The sequence below is a fragment of the Pelobates fuscus genome, chromosome 12 (assembly GCF_036172605.1).
Source record: "Pelobates fuscus isolate aPelFus1 chromosome 12, aPelFus1.pri, whole genome shotgun sequence".
Lineage (NCBI taxonomy): Eukaryota > Metazoa > Chordata > Amphibia > Anura > Pelobatidae > Pelobates > Pelobates fuscus.
In genome coordinates, this window is record NC_086328.1 from 115,454,518 (window position 1) to 115,478,966 (window position 24,449).

A 24,449-nucleotide genomic window follows, 5' to 3' on the forward strand; every position below is an offset into this window, starting at 1 on the left:
TTTGCAGACTAAATATAGTAAACTGATTGTCGTCTCTCGGCAATTCACTGAAGAATTAGAATATCCTCTATTACTAAACAAAACATATGTTTGCAAGATATAGCAAACCATATACATGCAATAACACTGTTAAAATACTGTTAAAATATACAAAGCACATTTACTAAATATAGCCATTAAATAAAACAAGGTTAAAACCAACTCAATAATTTAGTTTTAAAGTGTTGCCTATTCACAAAAATCTTGATGAATGTAATTATATTTGTTTTCTTAATAAATAAATAAAAATAAAAAGTATAGGGAAAAATGGGCGTCGTAGATAAAGTAATTTGAACTAAAATCTTTAATATAGTTTTATAAAGAGAAATGATAAATAATGCCACATACGTGGGACTGAAAAAAATTAATCATCATTTAACAGACGTAGATGGTTTAAAAATAGCACCACTGTGATATCGCTGTCTACCAATGACCCTTACTTTGGTAATGGGAAAACAAGACAAATATACGTGAGATTAGTTTTAACCCTTTGATAGTCAGAACAACAAATTGATTGAATTGTGCGGAAATGGTTAAACCATTCATAAACAGTATGACAGAAAAACAGGCATGATACATAGAAAATTGATAGACTAATCTGTAGGTTAGTTATAGAGGGAGGTTATGAATAGACCTATTGATAGGTATGTATCTATCTATCTTTCTATCTATCTATCTATCTATCTATCTGTCTGTCTGTCTCTATCTATCTGTCTGTCTGTCTGTCTGTCTGTCTGTATCTATCTATCTGTCTGTCTGTCTGTCTGTCTCTATCTATCTGTCTGTCTGTCTGTCTCTATCTATCTGTCTGTCTGTCTGTCTGTCTGTCTGCCTCTATCTATCTATCTGTCTGTCTGTCTGTCTGTCTCTATCTATCTATCTATCTATCTATCTATCTATCTGTCTGTCTGTCTGTCTGTCTGTCTGTCTGTCTGTCTCTATCTATCTGTCTGTCTGTCTGTCTCTATCTATCTATCTGTCTGTCTGTCTGTCTGTCTCTATCTATCTATCTATCTGTCTGTCTGTCTGTCTCTATCTATCTGTCTGTCTGTCTGTTTCTATCTATCTACCTATCTATCTATCTATCTATCTATCTATCTATCTATCTATCTGTCTGTCTGTCTGTCTGTCTGTCTGTCTGTCTGTCTGTCTGTCTGTCTGTCTGTCTATCTATCTATCTATCTAAAATGTCTGTCATTCTGTCTATCTAAAATCTACATTTACTGCCCATTAAAACATTGAGTTCCAAGAGTCTCGAATGGTGCAAAATATGATATTACAAATTTACTTTTTATTTAAGAATAAAATACATTTTCATATGACTGTACTTACATTTCAGGACCTCGCATCTCCATCTGTCCTCCAATCCATTAATTTAATGTTAATATCAACTAGTAGTCAGCGCACAAGACAAAAAGAAAAAATAGACATAAAATTAAATTAAAAGTGAGCATTACTAATATAGTGTTATCATAGAAATATAACAATTATTTTACCGGTTAGAAATGTTTAAACAATTCTCACTAATTGATAAATTAGCAGACTATTTTGTTTCAAGTAACAAACTGAACTCTTTATTTTTGTGGGACTGCTCTGCTATTTGCATCTCAAATGATCATCTATATAATCACAATATTAAAGGAACACTATAGGGTCAGGAACAAAAACATGTATTCCTGGCCCTATAGTGTTAAACCCACCATTTAGGTGACTTGCTCCACCTTAGCCCTTCTATAAAAGTTTAAAACTAAATTTTTTCCAGCGCCGGGCGGGTCCGCCTTTGTGACATCATCAAAATGGCCGATTTTTTGCCAAAATTAGGCGGGCCAAATTCCGTTTTGGCTATTCAGGACCTCCTCATAGAGATGCATTGAATCAATGAAACATAGAAACATAGAAACATAGAATGTGACGGCAGATAAGAACCATTCAGCCCATCTAGTCTGCCCAATTTTCTATATACTTTCATTAGTCCCTGGCCTTATCTTAAAGTTAGGATAGCCTTATGCCTATCCCACGCATGCTTAAACTCCTTTACTGTGTTAACCTCTACCACTTCAGCTGGAAGGCTATTCCATGCATCCACTACCCTCTCAGTAAAGTACATAGTTACATAGTTACATAGTTACATAGCTGAAAAGAGACTTGCGTCCATCAAGTTCCGCCTTCTTCACATATGCTTTTACTGTTGATCCAAAAGAAGGCAAAAAACCCAGTCTGAAGCGCTTCCAATTTTGCAACAAACTAGGAAAAAATTCCTTCTTGACCCCAAAATAGCAGTCAGATGTCTCCTTGGATCAAGCAGCTATTATCCCACTAATTAGAAATGATATCCCTGTATGTTATGTTTTTGCAAGTATTTATCCAATTTCAGTTTAAACATCTGTATAGACTCTGACAAAACCACCTCTTCAGGCAAAGAATTCCATATCCTTATTGCTCTTACTGTAAAAAAACCTTTTCTTTGCCTTAGATGAAATCTCCTTTTTTCCAGCCTAAATGTGTGACCTCGTGTTCTATGTATAGCCCTGCTTATGAATAGATTTCCAGATAATGGTTTGTACTGGCCCCGAATATATTTGTATAATGTTATCATATCCCCTCTCAGGCGCCGTTTTTCCAAACCAAAGAGATTTAAATTTTTTAACCTTTCTTCATAACTAAAATGCTCCATTCCTTCTATCAATTTTGTAGCTCATCTCTGCACTTTTTCTAGTGCCATGATATCTTTCTTTAGAACAGGTGCCCAAAATTGCACAGCATATTCAAGGTGTGGTCTTACCAGCGATTTATAAAGAGGCAAAATTATATTTTCATCTCGAGAATTTATGCCCCTATTTATACATGACAAAATCTTACTGGCCTTAGCCACGGCAGATTGACATTGCATATTGCTACCTAATTTATAGTCTATAACAATTCCCATATCCTTCTCGTGTGTGGTTATCCCTAGTTCACTACCATTTAGGGTGTAAATTGCTTGTGCATTCTTAACCCCGAAGTGCATAACTTTGCATTTTTCTACGTTAAATTTAATCTGCCATTTTAGTGCCCAGTCCCCCAATCTATCCAAATCCCTCTGCAGCAAGGCAATATCCTGCTCACATTTTATTACGTTACAAAGTTTTGTGTCATCTGCAAACACTGATACATGGCTTTCAATGCCCATTTCAAAATCATTTATAAATATGTTAAATAGAAGCGGTCCCAAAACAGAACCCTGAGGGACACCACTTACCACTTTTGTCCAGCTTGAAAATTTACCATTTATGACAACTCGTTGTACTCTATCCTTAAGCCAATGTTCTACCCAAGAACAAGAATATTCATCTAGACCAATTTCTTTTAGTTTGAGGACTAACCTATTGTGAGGAACCGTTTCAAATGCCTTGGCAAAATCCAAGTAGATCACATCCACTGCAACACCCTGATCTATATTTCTATTTACTTCTTCGTAGAATGCAATTAGGTTTGTTTGACATGACCTATGTTTCATAAAACCATGCTGATTATTGCTAATAACACAGTTCTTTCCAATGAATTCCTGAATATTATCCCAAATAAATTCCCAGTCATAGAAGTTAAGCTCACAGGTCTATAATTTCCAGGCAAGGATTTTGAACCCTTTTTAAATATAGGAACAACATCTGCCTTCCTCCAATCCTCCAGTACAATACCTGAAACAAAAGAATCTTGAAAAATTAAATACAGAGGTTCACTTATTTCCCCACTTAGCTCCTTAAGTACTCGTGGGTGGATACCATCAGGCCCAGGAGCTTTATTTACATAAATTTTCTTTAATAGCTGTAGCACTGATGTGGAATTATTAAAAATTATTATTGTACTTGTATTGAATTATTGTACTAACTCCATTTTGTCCTCCTAACCTGACTTCTTCAAATCCTCCATTTTGTCCTCATGACTTAACTTGTTCATTTTAAAACTACCTTACGTGACTGAACTTCTCAACCCAATTAATACAGTAGACAAAGACCGTGTTTCCTACAAGGACAAGTACCAGGAGGTGCTGGCTACTCCTTAAGACTTGCCGGCTACTCCTTAGGACTTGTAAGATAGTATAGTTTGAAGGCCACGAGAACACAGTAGTAATGAAATGTTCTATTCATAAGAGACCTTGCACCTGGACATGAGGCCTGATATCACTGACTGTGTAAAATGACGCTCAAGCCCCCCTTTCCACCGAGTAAACCTCATGCTGGGAAAGATGGCGCCTGAGCCTTCTGTCCACACCCTTGTCCAGAACAATACCACCTCCCGGTGGGAGGACACCTAGTTGGTCACTCAAACCCCTGAGCCAATTAATAATATTGGTGGGTGGACACGAAGTTAGTCACATAATGTTTAATCCAATCAATGATGTTTATTTGTTATTATCTGATATTCAATGATGATGTCATTTTGCTTTTAAAAAGATCTGCACAACTGTTTTCCAACCAGATTGTATTAAATTTTCTGAAGTGCTTTTAACCTGAACTCCATGTGTCAGTGTGAGCTTACTTCTGCGTATACGCAATTTAATCATCTCAGATTTGGACAGGAACAGATAGACATTTAAACATATTTGTTTATTTCTAAATTAATCTACATCAATTTGGCGCATCCAACGTGGGGCATCGGGCTATGTCTGGCCGGTGAGCCGTCCTAAGGAAGATGCTGTTGGACGGGGGAATCCTGGGGGTAGGAAGGGAGACTGATCACCTCCAAGTACACGGTAGAGACTTCTGCAGAGCCACCGGTATGTTCCGGCCCCTTTGATTGACCCGTCCACGTGTCTGTGACTGCTTCCCGGGAGGACATCAAAGACAGGTAATATCTTGCCCGGTGTCTCGTTACTCACTTGTTTACCTGCAATTTTAGTCTATCTGTTGCCTGGGTGTGTTTGAATTGTGTTTGAATTGTTTGCCTGTTTCCCCATTTTGAGATAAAGGGGGGGTGGACCTGCAGGGGATTTGCCTGGGGTTCTGTCTTGCTTGTTTTCCCCTTTTTGGGATAAAGGGGGGTGGACCTGAGGGGATTTGCCTGGGTCTTCAGTGTGTCTGTCTATCTGTTTGTATTTTACCCCTTTTGGGATAAAGGGGGGTGGACCTGTGGATTCGTTCCTGGGGGTCCTCTGTTGCCTGTTTTACCTCTTTTAGGAACCACGGTGCTGTGGTTGTAAGGAAAAAGGGGGGTTGACCTGCGGATGCGTTCCTGGGGGTCTTCTTTGCCTGTTTTACCTCTTTTAGGAGCCTCGTGGCTGTGGCTGTAAGGAAAAAGAGGGGTGACCTGCGGATGCGTTCCTGGGGGTCTCCTGTTGCCTGTTTCACCTCTTTTAGGAACCACGGTATTGTGGTTGTAAGGAAAAAGAGGGGTTGACCTGCGGATGTGTTCCTGGGGGTCTTCTTTACCTGTTTACCTCTTTTAGGAGCCTCGTGGCTGTGGCTGTAAGGAAAAAGAGGGGTGTTGGAACTGTGGATTTTGTGTAGACTCATAATTTCCTGTGATCCTTCTTGTGTCACTTTGAGAGCCTAGCTAACTTCTTTGTGCACATGGTATTTCTGTTTATTTGTGAGGGGGCTTAGTCTTGTGGCAGAGGACTCTGTTTCCTGGGGGGATTCAAGTAGGCATTGCTTGTTTTCCGCATCACGAGGTAGTGAGACTTATAAGTGGGTTTTATAGGGGCACTACGGGAGCGAGGATAGAGGTGGCCACATTCTTGTGGACTGCTGTGCAGAGGGAGGCTGACGGAACTCGGACCGGTGTCAGTTGTTTTCCGTGGCCGCTGGTAGTGAGACTTATGAAAGTCGTTCTCCGAGCGGGGACACTACGAGGTTGAGGGAGGTGACTTTGGAGTAAGCACACGAGTAAAGGAAAGGAATTATTGTTGATTTTATTTGAACTGTAATGCATGCACTGTATTTCAATTGTATTGTTGTCTTGTCTGTTTAATTAGGAGTCTCATGAACTCCTGTGTCCGTCTCTAAGGATTTTTCCTTGCCTTTTCCCTTTTCTATACTTCCTATATTATTATTCTATCCTCTCCTATTAATATTGTGAGAGAAGTGATTGGTCACACACTTCTCACCTCCAATTAGTGACTAGTCTACGTTTTGGGAAGACGCACTGGGGGGGACCCACCCCTCTCGAGTGTCAGTCCACCATTGTAGACACTGTTTAAAACCTTTTCCCCCTATATCTGGGACGCCTGTATAGGAGGGGAATGGAACAGGGTTAGAAAAGCCCAATAAGGGCTGGCTAGCGCGTGTGATCTAGTTGAAGATAGAGATTGCTAAAGTGTGTAAAATTGCTGTGCCTTCATGTGGTAGATTACTGACAGAGAAGAAAGCAAGCTTACTGGTACAGAGTAGCAATGCTATTCAGCAGGAAGGTAGGGTTGAGGAAGAACTAGATCACAAAGGGTTAAGAATGTATGTATATTATAATAATTGTTTTTGTATTTTGTGTTAGCCATTACCCTGGTAGAGGGTGGGGGTTTTGTATTGAGTTTCACTGAAGAGTATTATTAAATGTTGTGTTTTTGTGTCTCTTTGCTTTTGCAATAATTGTAACGTAACTGTCTTTCCAGCGCTGACATGGTTAAAAAACTTCATGCTGGCTCTCTCCTTGCCTTCTGTGAGACGCGAGGGGGGAGAGGGAGGGGTGACATTCCTGGTTTTTCAGTTCTGCGTTCAGTAAAATTATTCAGAAACTAATAAGATTTAGCAATGGAACAAAGTATTTTCTCCAAGACTGTTGTATAAGATAAGGAGTCAGGGATGTAGCTCAGTGTTTATTACGAAGGTTAGGAAAGTGAATCTGATGCAGGAATAGAGAATTATTTGGACGAGTTAAAAATGTAAAGGCAAGTGTGATTTGTTGCATTGCTATGCAATGTGGATAGAGGGAATATGCAAAGTTGTTAAGCTAGATTGTGAAGAGGAAAAGTGATTAATGGCTGTAGGTATATTGTTTGCATTCCGTGAGTTTATTTATTTATTTTATTTATTTATTTATTTTCCGCCTGTGTATTGTGTCATGCTCATCCTATCTTAAAGACATGCTGTCTTCCTTAATTCCCATATATTATGAACAAAAAGGTTACGGTTACTAGGATTACCCTGCTATTAGTTTCCCTGTGTCAGGAAGGTGTCTGTGACAAGTATTGGTTAATATGTAGATAGAATATATATGTCTATCGTTTCACGTATAAGTAACAAGTGTGTTTTAGCTTTGTGTACAAAGATTGATAACATGCTGAAAGAAGGGTTATCTTAAAGAACATTTACTAAAAGAAAGTTCTAATAAACCAAGATTTCTTGAACAAATGAATAAGCCAAGTTTAAAGACTGACTAACATAATTTTTGTTGTAAGCCCAGATATTTTATTATTGCATATGCATAGGAATTGAGACTTTGGGCATTATAGTATATTAATTCTAGATCTGTTACTAGCAGCAAGTGCTTAGCCTTATGCCTATCCCACGCATGCTTAAAACACTTCTACTGAGTTAACCTCTACCACTCCAGTTGGAAGGCTATTCCATGCATCCACTACCCTCTCAGTAATGTAATACTTCCTGATATTATTTTTAAACCTTGGTCCCTCTATTTTTGAGACTATGTCCTCTTGTTATGGTAGTTTTCCTTCTTTTAAATATAGTCTCCACTTTTACTGTGTTGTTTCCCTTTATGTATTTAAAAATGCTTTTATCATATTTCCCCTGTCTCGTCTTTTCACCAAGCTATACCTGTCAAGATCCTTTAACCTTTCCTGGTGAATTTTACCCTGCAATCCATGAACCAGTTTAGTAGCCCTTCTTTGAACTCTCTCTAAGGTATCCATATCCTTCTGAAGATATGGTCTCCAGTACTGTATCCAGTACTCTAAGTGAGGTCCCACCAGTGTTCTGTACAATGGCATGAGCATTTCCCTCTTCCTACTGCTAATACCTCTCCCTATGCAACCAAGCATTCTACTAGCATTTTCCGCTGCTCTATTACATTGTACATTGTCATCAACAGCCAGAAACTGGAGAACAAGAAATGTGAATTAATGTATAGCCATTTATAAGCTTAACAAAATCTCCATTATCTTTTCCATTTATTTTGCAGAAGGCAATGTTATTTGTCTATTTTGTATGTTTTAAAAATACATTATCAGTGAAGAGTAGAATAAATTTTATCCCATTTACGAGACATAAAATTGTGATAATGTATATTTGTGATATAAGTAGAAATTACATTTTGAGATGTTAGATATAAATTATTAAATTAAGAACTAGAGTCAGGGATAGCGTCTGTCTCCGCGGGCACAAGACCCCGTGTGGAGAAGTGGTGGGCAAGCCATCATGGGCCACCCATGGGAGTGAAACGTTCGAGGCTTGTGGAGACAAGATGAGCATGTTAGCCTTTTATTATTTTTCTCTAGGGAAAGCATAGGGCCAGTTAATAGGTGTTGTACATGGGCTATTTGCAGCCTCCATTGCATTTCTACCTAGTCTTGATTTCTGATGTCTCCTCCATTGCTACATCACCTGTCTGCTCCCTTACCTGCCCACCCCCGCTTATTCCTCCCACCGATCCCTCCCCTTCATCTGCAGTCCCCCACTTTCCCCTACTGCCCCTCCCTCTACTCCACCTTCTCCTCCTTCCTGCTCTTACTCCTCCCCCTCTTTTTACTCCTCCCTCTACTCCACTTTCTCCTCCTACCCCTTCCTCTACTCCACCTTCTCCTCTCTCCTCCTACTTCTCCTCTTCTCCTCCTCCTACTCCTCCCTCTACTCCACCTTCTCCTCTCTCCTCCTACTTCCCCTCTACTCCTCCTCCTACTCCTCCCTCTACTCCACCTTCTCCTCCTCCTACTCCTCCTTCCTGCTCTTACTCCTCCCCCTCTTCCTACTCCTCCCTCTACTCCACTTTCTCCTCCTACCCCTTCCTCTACTCCACCTTCTCCTCTCTCCTCCTACTTCTCCTCTTCTCCTCCTCCTACTCCTCCCTCTACTCCACCTTCTCCTCTCTCCTCCTACTTCCCCTCTACTCCACTTTCTCCTCCTACTCCTCCCTCTACTCCACCTTCTCCTCTCTCCTCCTACTTCCCCTCTACTCCTCCTCCTACTCCTCCCTCTACTCCACTTTCTCCTTCCACTCCACCTTCTCCTCTCTCCTCCTACTTCTCCTCTACTCCTCCTTCTCCTCCTCCTACTCCACCTTCTTCCCTCTCACTCTATCCGCTACTCATTCTTCCATCTCCCCACCACCATATCTGTATCCTTTATATGCTTCCTCCCTTCTTATTCCTTACCAATTTCCTCCACTCATAGACGACTCTGCCTCTACCTGACAACATTATATTTTGAAGAAAAGTTGCTCTGGCCACTCTTCCGCCACTTCCCAGGGGGGAATACCACACTAACGAAAAATTAAAATTATTCAGACATGAAAGAACTGTTTTGGGCACTCTCAAAGAAATAGTGCGGTCCTGACCCAGATTCCCATGGAAGTAAGACACCTGTAAGGGAGGTGGCTGTCCCTCATGTTTTTTCTACACTAAGTCCCCAGAAATCTCATGAAAGGAACCTGACTCATTAGAACAAAACATGAACATTCAATTTACAGATCTCTACAGAGGGGGGTCAGCAAGAGAACTGTGAATAGAAAGACAAATACCCCCCAATCTCACACAGAAATAGGTGAGGAAACCTCTTCTACTGCTCCTCATGGTTGCTTTGAACAGATGAAAGAAGAAACAAGACACCTTTCAACAGAGCATGCAGTAGCTTTACCAGATCCTGACTCCACTCTGTTTGCGGATAAAGAGGAAAGGTACCATACTGGATTTGCTGTTGCTACAGAAGATCAGGTACGTCAAGCACCTTCACTTTCCTCACTCACATCTGCTCAAGACGCTGAATTGACAGCCTTCTCAGTGGCATACAAAATGCCTGAAGGAAGACATGCCAATATCTACACTGAAGGAAGACATGCCCTGGGTGCAGCACATTATTTTGGATCAATCTGGAAGATAAGAAGCACCACTCAGCTGACTAAAAGCTACCAACCAAGCCACAAGTGCACCAAGGGAAGTGGACGGAAGGGTGTCCGCTAAAGAAACTTCTATACTCACCATGTAGATCCTACCCACAGATTTCAAGCTTCTGAAAGAATGACAAGCAGCTACTGACCCTGAAGAAATACAAAGCTGGAAAAACAGAAAGGGGCAACCCTTGAAGACGGGCTGTACTCCAACGCTCTTAAGCTCTGTTTACCCAAAAACATGTACTGGGCAGTGAGCCCATGGAACTTTATACCTATCCAAGACCCTCATGAACTCTTTGATCTCTAAAATACCCCTAAGCACCTAGCTAACTCTCAATATCCCTTTCAAGAATCCAGATGACAAAGAGCTACTGGGTCAAATATGCACTAGTTATCATAGACATTTTGTCAGGATGGCCAGAAGTCTAGCCGGTCATCAATGTGACATCCAAGACCATATACCCAGTAGTGCATTGTGAAAGTTGCAGAGATCACTCAGTGGATTCATTGTTCCAGATTCAAGACTCTCTCTGCAACATGAGAAGTGACATTTGTTGATTTTGACACACTTTTGACTCTAAAGAAAAAATGACTTGTTAAATAAAAAGATACCAGCAAGTAGGTGTTTGATGGCCATAACAATGCCTGACCACCTGCCATCGATGGAAAGCCGAGGACCCCAAAAGGAGACCTCGTGAAGCTAAAGAGATCCAAACGCCAAGCTCCCTCAGGATTATTTGCCCATCCTGAGTTTGTGGTGATATTAACATTGACTAAATGATCCGAGTCCACCTACGCTGATGTAGCGTGGGACAGGTTTAATACTACAATGCATAAGCAAATGCGCCCTAGCCAAGGTTATTATGTCCATACACATAATACATGACAAGGTACTCTTGACACACCACATTCATGCTTCAGAACATAAAGAGGAGCACCCCTCTAAAGGGAAAGTTTGATTGATATATATATATTGATGCCATAGGTGTGCCAAGGGGGGTACCAGATGATTTTGCAGTAAAAGGAAAGTTTGAGTCCATTTTCCCAACCGTCACTGCTAATAATAATAATAATATTTTGATTTGCATTTATTATATCTATTGCAACCAACAACGTTTACCTGTCACCATGACTACTTGTGCCTATATTCCAGATAGCACAAGTCCATATGGTAATGTAAGCTTGTCTATTTATGATGTCCCTCTGAAGAACTAAGAAGACTTTGAGAACCGTTACTCCAGTCATTTTTGTGCCTTTGGGTTAACACGTCTTCTGATACTAACATAATAAAGTTTTATCTCTTAGAATCTAACATTTCATAGGGGGGACTGATGTGGAATTATTAAAAATTATTATTGTACTTGTATTGAATTATTGTACTAACTCCATTTTGTCCTCCTAACCTGACTTCTTCAAATCCTCCATTTTGTCCTCATGACTTAACTTGTTCATTTTAAAACTACCTTACGTGACTGAACTTCTCAACCCAATTAATACAGTAGACAAAGACCGTGTTTCCTACAAGGACAAGTACCAGGAGGTGCTGGCTACTCCTTAAGACTTGCCGGCTACTCCTTAGGACTTGTAAGATAGTATAGTTTGAAGGCCACGAGAACACAGTAGTAATGAAATGTTCTATTCATAAGAGACCTTGCACCTGGACATGAGGCCTGATATCACTGACTGTGTAAAATGACGCTCAAGCCCCCCTTTCCACCGAGTAAACCTCATGCTGGGAAAGATGGCGCCTGAGCCTTCTGTCCACACCCTTGTCCAGAACAATACCACCTCCCGGTGGGAGGACACCTAGTTGGTCACTCAAACCCCTGAGCCAATTAATAATATTGGTGGGTGGACACGAAGTTAGTCACATAATGTTTAATCCAATCAATGATGTTTATTTGTTATTATCTGATATTCAATGATGATGTCATTTTGCTTTTAAAAAGATCTGCACAACTGTTTTCCAACCAGATTGTATTAAATTTTCTGAAGTGCTTTTAACCTGAACTCCATGTGTCACTGTGAGCTTACTTCTGCGTATACGCAATTTAATCATCTCAGATTTGGACAGGAACAGATAGACATTTAAACATATTTGTTTATTTCTAAATTAATCTACATCAGCACCTTGTCTCGAGTTATCCAATCACAAGTTATCTGCAAGTTTGTTGCAGCAATCATTTACATATCTCTTGCCATAGGATCCTCATTAATAAATACTGAAGAAAAAAAGTTATTTAAAATTTCTGCCTTTTCCTGGTCTTCATTGACTAACAGACCCATCTCTGTTTTCAGTGTACCTACACTTTCATTTTTTGTTTTTTTAGAATTAATGTACTTGAAAAAAAATTTGGGGTTGGTTTTGCATTCTTTGGCTATCAATTTCTCATTTTCTAGTTTAGCCACTTTAATTGCCTTTTTGCAAGTATTATTGGCTTCCTTATATCTTATATAGGATGCCTCTGATTTGTCCGATTTAAATGCTTTAAAAGCCCTTTTCTTATTTTTAATCTCTTGTTTTACTTCTCTACTAAGCCACATTGGTTTTAATTTGTTTCTTTTATATTTATTACCCAATGGTACATACTGTGAAATGTACCTTTCTAATATTTGTTTGAATAGTTTCCATTTATCCTCAGTGTTTTTATCACTAAGGAGTTTATGCCAGTCGATATGTTGTAGAGCTGCCCTAATCTTATTAAAATTGGCTTTTTTTAAATTATACGTTTTAATATACCCCACGTGCTTTTGCTTTTTTGAGTTTATTTCAAAAGTGACCATATTGTGATCACTATTTCCCAAATGCTCCCCTACTTGAATGTTGGTTAAAAGATTAACATTGTTTGTTATAACGAGATCCAGACAAGCATCCTTTCTAGTTGGTGCTTGTACCAGTTGTGACATAAAGATGTAATTTAACACATTCAAAAACCCGATTCCCTTTGCTGAAGTACTAGTCCCTCTATCCCAATTTATGTCCGGGTAATTAAAATCTCCAATAATTAAAGGGAAACTCCAGTGCCAGGAAAACTATCTGTTTTCCTGGCACTGGAGGGTCCCACTCCCTTCCACCCACCAATCCCCAGTTACTGAAGGGGTGAAAACCCCTTTAGTGACTTACCTGAGGCGGCGGTGATCTCCCTCGCCGCTGTCTCCTCCTCCGCAACGCTCCTCCCTGTGCTTCCGTCGGCCGGTGGGCGAGACTGTTCCCACCCACCGGCGAAGAGACCTAATGAGCATGCGCGGCAATGCCGCACATGCGCATTAGTGCTCCCCATAGGAAAGCATTGAAAAGGAGAATTGGGAGTTGGCACCCAGACTACTCCAATGAGCAGAAGTGGTCTGGGTGCCTGGAGTGTCCCTTTAACGTGTTACCCAGATTTGCAGCTTTTCCAATTTGCTCTAACAGCAGTTCTTCCTCATTAACATTCATATCCCCCCTGTCTCGTCTTTCCTTTAACCTTTCCTGGTAAGTTTTATCCTGCAATCCATGAACAAGTTTAGTAGCCCTTCTCTGAACTCTCTCTAAAGTATCAATATCCTTCTGGATATACGGTCTCCAGTACTGCGTACAATACTCCAAGTGAGGTCTCACCAGTGTTCTGTACAATGGCATGAGCACTTCCCTCTTTCTACTGCTAATGCCTCTCCCTATACAACCAAGCATTCTGCTAGCATTTCCTGCTGCTCTATTACATTGTCTGCCTACCTTTAAGTCATCAGAAATAATCACCCCTAAATCCCTTTCCTCAGATGTTGAGGTTAGGACTCTATCAAATGCATCTCTATGAGGAAAATTCAGCGTCCCCATGCAGAGCATGGAGACGCTGAACGGCAGAGCTGTTTACTGTGCAGCCCTGAGCCAGGAAGCACCTCCAGTGGCCATCTAAGGAGTGGCCACTTGGAACATAGGCGGGTGCACTGGGTACGCCTAATCCCCTAATCTCAGGATCTCCCCTGTCGGCTCATGCAGAGCCGGCGCTATCCGAGCACCGTCTCTGCTCTAAGCCTCCATGGGCCGGTGGGGAGATCAAAGAAGGAGCTCAGATCTCGTGAGAGTGAACTCTAGCCCTGCAGGCTAGAGTTCACTCCCCACTGGGCCACCAGGGATGGCAGCAGCACGGTCACCCCTCCCTACATAAGGTAAGAAGGGAGGGGGGATATTAACTAAACGGTCCCCACCTCTACCCCCACAATCACCCAAACATACAGCAAACACACAGCACACCCACACACACAGCACCCTCACACACACAGCACCCTCACACATACAGCACCCTCACACACACAGCACCCTCACACACATAGCACCCTCACACATACAGCACCCTCACACACACAGCACCCTCACACACACAGCACCCTCACACACACACATCACACAAACAGCACCCTCACACAGCACACTAACAGGACCCTAACAAACACACTACCAGCACACTATCAGCACCCTCACACACAGCACAAAACAGCACCCTCACACACAAACAGGACCCTAACACACAGCACACTAAAAGCACCCTCACAAACACACACACACAAACACCCTCACCCACATAGCACACTACCAGCACCCTCACACACACATCACACTAACAGCACCCTCACACACAGCACCCTTACACACACACCACCCACACAACACCCTCACACAGCACACTAACAGTACACACACACACAGCAGTGTATGTATGTGTTTGTGTGTATATATATATATATATATACACATACATACATACATATACATGCGATGTGTGTTTGTGCAATAGACTGCGCATGCCTATGACTTGGAGGTATCCCTAGGGGCAATGCAAACACTGCCTTTTTTTGAAAAGGCAGTGTTTACATGAAAATGCCTGAAGGGAGCTATTATACTCACCAGAACAACTACATTAAGCTGTAGTTGTTCTGGTGACTCTAGCCTCCCTTTATTTAACAAATAATAACTTCTGAAAGCCTCTGTCACAATGATATTATATTATATATATGTAGATATGTATCTTATGAACAGAGCAATAATATGTATCGTTATAATATAAATCGTTATATCAATTTAGATATGAATATTTATAGATTATAAATAATATTTTAGTAGATTTTAGATGTATAAGTATTAGTAAACTGAACAGGGAGATCCTAGATCAGGGGTAGGCAACCGTTTAGTAGTAATGTGCCAAAACAAAATATTGTCCTTAATGTGCAAGTCCTTTTATTTAAAACTGAGGTGAGTATGTTGCCGTATTCTGCGTGCGTTATTTATGGGTGCTGCAGCTGATTTGTAGCGTTGTATTTGTGCGTATATGAGCTATTATATTGTCACATTGTGTTTTTGGTGGTGGTGTATGTTTGGGCTGCTTCTGGTATTGCATATAAGAGGCTGCTTGTGCAACTGTGTGCATGTATGTGGATTGTCATTGGTGCTGTCTTTGTGGGGACTGTGCGTGTGTTTGTGTGTAAGCTATTTATAAGATTTATATGAGGGGGCAGCTTCTTCTGCAGCTGTGTGTATATCTAGCAGTGTGGCTGGCTTCCCTGAGGTCCAAAGAGAACCAGGCTGGCCGGGTACACATCAAGGGCAGGAGCTGTGAAAGCTGCAGTGAGCTGCTCTACTCCAATGTGGATTCCCATTCACAAGTGCTGGGAGGAAGTGATTGGACTTTACTTCCTCAGTGTGATGCAATGCGTAAATTGAGGATTGTCCCTTACCTCCTACAATAACAACTTGGTTTGCACTAGCAGATATCTGAAGTCCAGTGCCTATTTGCCTTTGGTAACCTTGAGTGCCATGCATGGCACACATGCCATAGGTTGCTGAGCCTGTCCTAGATTATGAATTAAAGTATAGTTGAAGCTCTGAGTATAGGGTTTGATATATTATGGGTGGGTTGATAAAAAAAAATGTTATTATAGATGAAGTGATAATGCATAGTTGGATTGATACATAGGCTATATGTTATGCTTACATTGTGATAGAATTTACAGGATTGAAGGAAATGATTGGAGAGTTAATTTTTTTAATATATACATAAGATTATGATTAGAAAGATAAACAGATTATAAAGTGGATATATATAATTTATATGTACATGAATAATAGGTTATCAATAGAAGGCTTGATAAAATATCTATCTATGTATATATATATATATATATATATATATTACTTTTTTAAAAATGTATTTTGAATTATTATCTTGAATGGAGGGATACATATTATATGTAAAGACTATAGATATACTGCTATATTGTAAATAGAGAGAGGAGTAGATTAATTATTAATAGAGGGATTGATATATAATTTAATATAGACACTGACAGATGGTGAATTGATAAAAAATATATATATATAATCCTAGTCAAAGTTATGGGTGGCTCTAATTTTAGGGCCCTTTAGATAAAATGTTTATTTTCATCTTGGTTCTGATATTGGATACTGGGAAACAAAACCTGGATGTGCCAGGGTGGTCTTCACCTAAACAACCATGCATGTTCTGTATGTTCAGTCATTGATATTTTGTGGTCAATTGGACTTTGATGATGCCCAACAGACCAACCAAACATTGCAGAGCCAGGCTGGAGAGCTGTATTTGGTTGGACTATGACATGGTGGCAACAGGACCAGTAGTAGGAACAACACATTGTACAAAGTATGTCTTGACTGAGAGGTCAATAATGCCGACATTGTCAAGGATAATATTGTAGTAGGCAGCTTGACATAATTTCCTTGACACTCTTGGTCATTCTGGGTTTGGCAGTCTTAATCATGGTTTTAGCAATCTTGGCTGTACTGAGTACGTTACACTCCGCTGTATTGGGATGGATAACCTGAATAAGGCAGAAGAAAACAAAGAAAGTCGTTGTCCTGAAGGCCTACTCAAACACTATCAAATCTATATTGGACAGATAAAGTTGAAATGATCTCCTCATAGGCCAGCCTGGTCCAGTATGTAAATAGAAAATGGATAAAGCAAGTTTTGTCATAACTCCATGATCATAGAGCAAGCAGTCACAGTAGACCTGAAGTTGAAAAAGGACAGGAAGTACCATTAACCTTTAAAGGGATACTAGAAGTAGTGTTAGTAAGTGGGGTACCATTTGGACTGGACCTGAGTGACTCTAAGTAAAATATCATGTACAGTTGATGTCCTTAAAAATGCACAAGAAATTTATAGGTGCAAAATATAATGTTGCGTTCATAGTATTAGCGCACTTACTAGGAAGGTTGGACATGCACGAGATATGATTGGGATCAAGTGGTATAGTGTCTGTTAGATTGTGCAATACCTGGATAAGGTATAATGAATTATCTTGTGGCCTGAAAGGGCAAAGGGCTTGGTGTAGCCAAGCTGGATATGGGCCAGTGAGACAAGTGCAATAACGCCACCATGTGGTGACTGAGGTATTGCAGGGTCAATCACTAAAAAAAAGTGACCTGTAATTATTCATTATATGCAAGGCAATAAATATGTTGACATGTTCCTTTTACCAAAAGAAAAAAAAAATACGATATAGTGATTTTATTTTAGTCATAGCATAGGTGTTGTATTTTCATCATCTGTCCTCTAATCAATAAATTAATATTCAAGCTGATTTGTTTCCTTCTAAGGTAATATTATTTATTTATCTACCATGTATATCTGCATGTTGATCTCTCTGTCTGTCTGTATGTCTGTCTGTGTGTTTGCCTAAACTGATTACACAGGTTTTAATTCAAATTTGAAGATAAAATGTCTTGTTGAACAATTAATTGCATTCATGTACAAACGATATTTGTGAAGAAGATTAGAGGTAAATCAAGGGAAAAAGACTGTAAAATAAAGATTATTGGCTATAGATAACTTTCTCTAGCATACAATATCCCATAATTGGTGAATCCTTTCAAATTATATTTTATTACTGTATTGTTTTTCTCGATCCTCGCTATGATAGTCTGTAGGCCAGTTTTGGAGATGAAAATAGTGACTCATTTAGCACTGGTAATTCAGTTTAGACCAGTTAAAATTATTTCAATTAGTAAAATTGCTAGATAACCATTTAATGGTAAATATTAATAGGAATAATTTAATATAATAATCTAAAAAAAACTGGGGAAATTACTGGATCGGTCAAAACATGTTACTCACGTAAGTCAGGAGCAATCTATAGAGCAGATTTTGCAATTATGTATCAATGACTTTTACTGAATAAATTCCTCTGTAGTTTTATCCTGCATTGAATTAAAAAAAAATAGACTGGATTGGCCATTTCGTAGATAACATAGATATATATATATATATAAAATAGAACAAGGCCGAAAAAAATTATATCACAAAGTATTTATTTATTGTATGCTAGAGAAAGTTATCTATAACCAATAATCTTTATTTTACAGTCTTTTTCCTCTTGATTTACCTCTAATCTTCTTCACAAATATATTAAATGGATTCATAAATAAATATAAAATAAAAATAAATATTTTTGATGTTTAAACAATGATGTTATATAATTATGGAGTCCTTGAAATAAAATCATTTCTGTTTATTTGATTAGGTTTAATTTTAAAAAATTAAAAATGTTGTGCTGTTTTATCATTTTTTTTTATTTCGAGGGATTTCCCAAATTAAAGTTTTTTAAAAAAAATTGCCACCTCTATATCATGTGCCATACTAACTGATTTTAAATATGCAATATAAAAAAGTTTAGAAATCTTCCTTGTGATGTTCTTAAACATCAGGGGTTAACATTGCTTTAATAAACTTGTAAATGTTAATAAAGATGAAAAAAACTAAGGATATGAGAAAAAAAAAATTAATGCTATTGGTCTTCTGTGTCTGTCAGCATTTAAATGGTTAATTTTCCTTTTCATTCACGAACGAGTAGCATACTTTTCTTACGATCTTATGAATCATTTTGTATTTCCATCAGACAAGTGTATATATCGTGCTATATAACTTTTATTTTTTAAATAATTTTATTGTACTCACTATTATGATTTATTTTTTTTCAAGTAATATTTTATTACATGAAAAATACATGTATTGATAGCTAAATAATGAAAATATCCCTTTCAGTTTGTCTGTCTGTCTATTTATCTATCTACATCATGGAATATATATAGATATATTTAACATATATAAGCAAGTTTATAAAAAATAAATGTGTCTGAATCAGTACAAACACACATAATTTATTTACAAACACGTTATATATAAATATATATATATATATATATATATATATATATATATATATGTATACACACAAAATATATATAAAAACTTTTCTTTCATATTCTTGGTTTTAGTTTTTAGTTTTTTTAAAAAAAAGTACAATATTGTAAATTGACAATTAATATATATATATATATATATATATATAAAACTAGCCAAGTCAGAAAAAAAACTTTGGCTTTTCAGTTAACCTACAAAGTCTAGTGTATTAACTTGTGAATGAATTTAGATTTATTTTAAATATGCATTTATAAGTAATGGACGGTTCTCCAAATTAATGAGAATTTGGAAAAATGGGAAAAAAAAATGTCATCAATGTATAAAATTAAACCAAGCAGTTTGGAAACAATCAATATTTTGGTTAACTTATCATCAAGGAAGGGCTTATAGATAGCTCTCACATACTAAAAAGGAGAAGATAATAAATACATTTATATATTAAGGGTGGTAGCATTAATATTTTTGGCAAGAAACCACTAAATCAAAAATACAAAAATGTTTTTAAAAATTCTCAAAAATGCAATGAAAGCTTTTATAAATTAATTAAATTAAAGAGTATTGTGTTCAACATTACAATCTGCATAGCAAAGTTCTAATTGAGAAAATAATAATGGTAAAAAATAGTAAATATTGGCAACTACATAAATGTTCAGCAAAATCTGGGATGCATATTATTTAATTCATTATCCGTATTTGCGGCCAAAATAATTTATGACATTCGGTAATGACTCTAAGGGACATATGCCTTGATATAATGAGTCATCGTTACAATTTCAGTCGGTACAAGAGCTTATTCAGACTAAAACAAATCATGGAGCGGTAGATAACATTATGTGTTCTCTAAACCTACCCGATTAACACACAACATTAACTCACCTACTCTCTATACCAGGGCAAGACAAAACAAGACTCCCAGCTGTATTAGGGTTGCAATGACTATGATATTTTTACCTCATTAAGGCTATCAAAATTCATCAGAGATGTAGTTCTGAAACCATTGGTAGTCTACCTTTGGTCACCTCTTTTAGACTGAACATCAACAGGACTTTGATTTGACCCAGTAAAGATATTTGTCAACATGACCCTCCATTGCTTGGAAATGCTGACAATGCCTGAAACAAGGATAAATAATATCTTTATGATTGTCTGTTAATCTTTTACACTATTTGGCGCTCTATGGAGGAGACTTATCAAGTAGTTCTGGTCTAAAAAGTAGTCTAAGCTACTAAAAGTAGGGCAATCACCGTAGAAACCAGGAGAACCAGCAGGCACATTCTATTGGTGACTCCATCTCTTTTACATTGATACACCAATTCTTAGAACAGAACACTTTGATAAATCATCCCCAGTATCCAAATATGATAAGTTCTTTTTTTCCGAGGTGGCATGTGACTTGTACAATTTAGGTCAAAACAGTTGTACAGAAATACCCAGATTGTCTACAGCTGCTGAGATTTTATTTTTTTTAATTGATTATAATTTGGTCTTATTTTTACATTTTAAGGCTTTGTAAGCTCAGTCAAACTGATTTTTTTTTAAAATTTTTTGTTATTTAAATTGTGTGTCAAGATGTCCTGGCTCAACCAGAACATTCCATGTTCAATTAATTTATGCCCCATAGCGCTATGTCCATGGGTGCTGTGAGGGCAGGCTATCGAGAAGCTGATTCCTAACCCTAGGAAAGGGAACTTCAATCAACAATTACTACAAAAAGAATCGAAATGGATATATTCCTTCAGAACCCTCGCCCCCCAGGGACTTAACGAGGAGTTTAATTACACACCCTTCATACATTAGCTACACTAAGCTCCCATTCAGAGAGATTCTCTCTCTCTTTTTCTAACCAAAGCTCTCTCTGTCATCATGGCTGGCACTTCACGAACAATAAATATATATATAAATCTTAATAACAATTGTTTATCACCCATCTTTGATATTCTTTGAGTATTAATACTCTTTCTAATCACCAGATATTGCAGAAATCGTCAATACTATATGAACGTCTATTGATATATTCATATATATGTTACACACTGGACATGTATTTATATGTCCATTACAACACTAGCATCCAACATAAGGGAACAGATCCAGTTATCCCCTGTTTAAGCTTTTTAATATCGCTTATTATGCTAAGTAAATATGAATATTTTGCCAACACTTTGGAGAATAGAACAATAATCTGAACTGTCTTTGACAATAAAATATACATGAAAATATTTTTCCTTTACATGTTATCCACTTTGAGCATGTCACCTATTCTCAGACACTGTGTATCCAATCACTGGATACATGCCGACATATTTGTTTCACTTTCTGTGAAACTTTGCAAAACTTAAATTAAGACGGAGGGGAATGGCCCCTCCGGACCACCGTCTTTCGTCAGAACTAATTGATGACGTCGACGTTCTTGTGACTTCAATTAAAGGTTTGGGCGCCCTATTTAATAGCCCGCTGGAAAACGATCTCGTTCCCCTTGAGAAGCCGCCTTACCGGCGAAACGCGCGTCGGGGTTTTTCTGTTCCCTCCTAATAATCCTCTCTGCACCAGCAGTTAATATTTTTCCAAATACTCGGATTTCGAAAAGACAACCATATATAGGCTGTGGGTGAATCGGGAGGGTCAGTCTGACAAGACTTTACACTGTTACACCGGTTATACTTTAACTATCTAGACGCAAGCTAGTGAGTTGTTTTGAAGGGAGGTGCCCTTGAAGGCACAGTTAGCATTTATCATCCGACTAACCTCTGATTCAGTTATAACTCTCTCCTCCTGTACCTTTCTATTCTCTGTAGTTAGCTCTCCTATCTGGTAGGTGCCCTTGAAGGCACAGAGATATATATATCTTATTATCCGCTTTTTCTCCTTACTGATTTTAGGGTGACCTACAACATTTACTACCCTGAGGAGTTAGCAGCTCAGAAATAAGAGATACTTTGACCATAGCTTGCGGTGCAGTATAACTCTAAAACAGCATTTAGACAGCACCTGTCTCCTGTCCTAACTACTGTTACAGATAATATATCTTTTGTGACCTAAAAGACTACATTGAGACATTGCTAGTCACTACAATAGAGATACTACTTAGACAGTACGGTCTCTTGCTTTGTGACCACAGTTATAGACAGTACTCTATAACTCCAGGACAGCACTGAGACTAATCACAACGGCAGAAACATCACTCTGATAATACTGTTTTCTGCCGTCTGATCACAGTTATAGCCAGCAATTTTCTATAGTTGTACGAACCACTGTAGGTACTACCAGTCGTATCAATATAGACATTGCTAAGATTAACTTAAGCTGACCACAGCTATAGACAAGCAATTTTTCTATAAGTATACGAGCTGTTAAAAGCACTATCAGTCGTGACAATATAGACATTGCAAAGATTTACCTAAGAAAAACTGTGTCTCAAATGCTGTTGATTTTCGTTTTTAAACCTTTTTTTATTTCTGCATAGCACTTCCGTATGCCCCTGTATGTACTTATACAGACGGTTTAGGAGTGGATATACGAAATACTCACTCTGTATCCTGTTCACTAATAAATATATTTTTTATTTTTATTTTTATCTTTCTGGACACACGTATATATTTTATAGGCAGTGTTCCTTGCTCTCCTTTTTTCTCTCAACCTGTGAGGGCATATGTTTGATGATGCCTGATTGCGCATGCTCTTTTACAGCATTTTTCAGCAGATGCCCAAGTGCACGTGTGTGTACCAGGTGCATCATGGGATTATGACATCACCCTAGACATATATATGAAGTAGAGATAACCTTTGCACATTTTAAACTTACCTCAGCTGCAATACTCACTCTAATAATTGCTTCAAAGGCATTTATTGAGGTGACAGTTGCACATTGAAGCCATAGTTTATTTCTGTGAAATATACATGGTTATTGTTGGCTCATTAAAAATAATAATAATAAAAAATATACCCTATAAAATGAATTGCTTTCTGTAGTACAATCATTGGCAACACAGTTAATTGAGTTAATGACAGATGGCTAATTTTTGTTTTAGGATACTTGAAGATTTTATTATATGATTTTATTATACGATTATTTTACATACTATTTTATTGTCAGATAACGTTCTCCCGACCAATGGTATATCTCACCGTCTAGGACGGACTTAAAGTTAAAGCACCAAGGTGCTTGGTTTGTTCTGGCTCAGATTGCCATACCTCTCCCCCTGCTGCCACCTTGGTTAGGGGTATCATACACAGTAAGTTTATTAGTTAGTTAACTGATACACAGTAAGTTTATTAGTTAGTTATCTGATTATCATTTTATCTCCCGTTTATAGTTACTAGATCATAACACAAGCATATCTTGGCTCCTGGCCTTTATCGGCATTCTATCAAAAAATTATAAAAAACTGGGGTAACATTCATTGCATATGTTATATGTTATATGTTTAGTACATTGTGATTTACTCAATATGCATTGTCTTTTTGTGTGTCACCATGCTTAAAATTAAAATTTAAGAAACAATTGATATCTAAATAGCATTAATATACAGGTATAATGCCAGTTAGCTACATGCACTCAGTATGTGCATTATACTAAGAGAGGAATTCTAAGAGAGGAGCAATTGCCTTGGAATCCAATGGAATATTCCATCTGATTGCTCAATTTTTTACAATTTTGCTCCAGAATTTACTTGTACCCCACATGCATTCAGTAATGCTGGGAAGCTGTTATGTAAGGTGCTGGAAAATCGATGAACGTACCATAGAAAATTTTGAACAAAAATATAGTGCATGAGAATACTTGCTTGTCAGAGCAGCTTCTTATACATGTCCATATAGTTTTGAATTTATAAAACAGTATTAACCCATACACATTGCCTTTAAAGTGTTCATTTATCCACCAAAACAGCTTTAGCTTAATGAAGCAGTTCTGGTGTATAGATATTGTCCCTGCACTCTCATTGGTCAGTTCTCTGTCATTTAAGAGTTAAATAACTTTGTTTATACAATCCTAGCTACACCTCCTCTGCATGTGACAGCACAGCTTCCCTATACACATCCTTCAAAGGGAGATCTAATTTTTAAACTTCCTTTATTGTACAGTGGGTTTAGAAACTCCTGATCTGTTAATTGTTTGATAGAGTCCTCAGCAACCTTCTGTGTGTGATTAAAGTTTAATTAACA

At 38.1% G+C, this 24,449-nt stretch overlaps 1 long non-coding RNA gene across 2 annotated transcripts in view; it reads right to left on the reverse strand.

The window, feature by feature from the left end:
- LOC134578641 (uncharacterized) overlaps nucleotides 1-24,449 on the reverse strand; it is a 55,329-nt gene that overhangs the window by 1,492 nt on the left and 29,388 nt on the right. For both annotated transcript variants that reach the window (XR_010086115.1, XR_010086114.1), the window contains one exon: nucleotides 1,372-1,430. This is a non-coding gene — a long non-coding RNA (uncharacterized LOC134578641). The remainder of the gene's footprint in view (nucleotides 1-1,371; nucleotides 1,431-24,449) is intronic.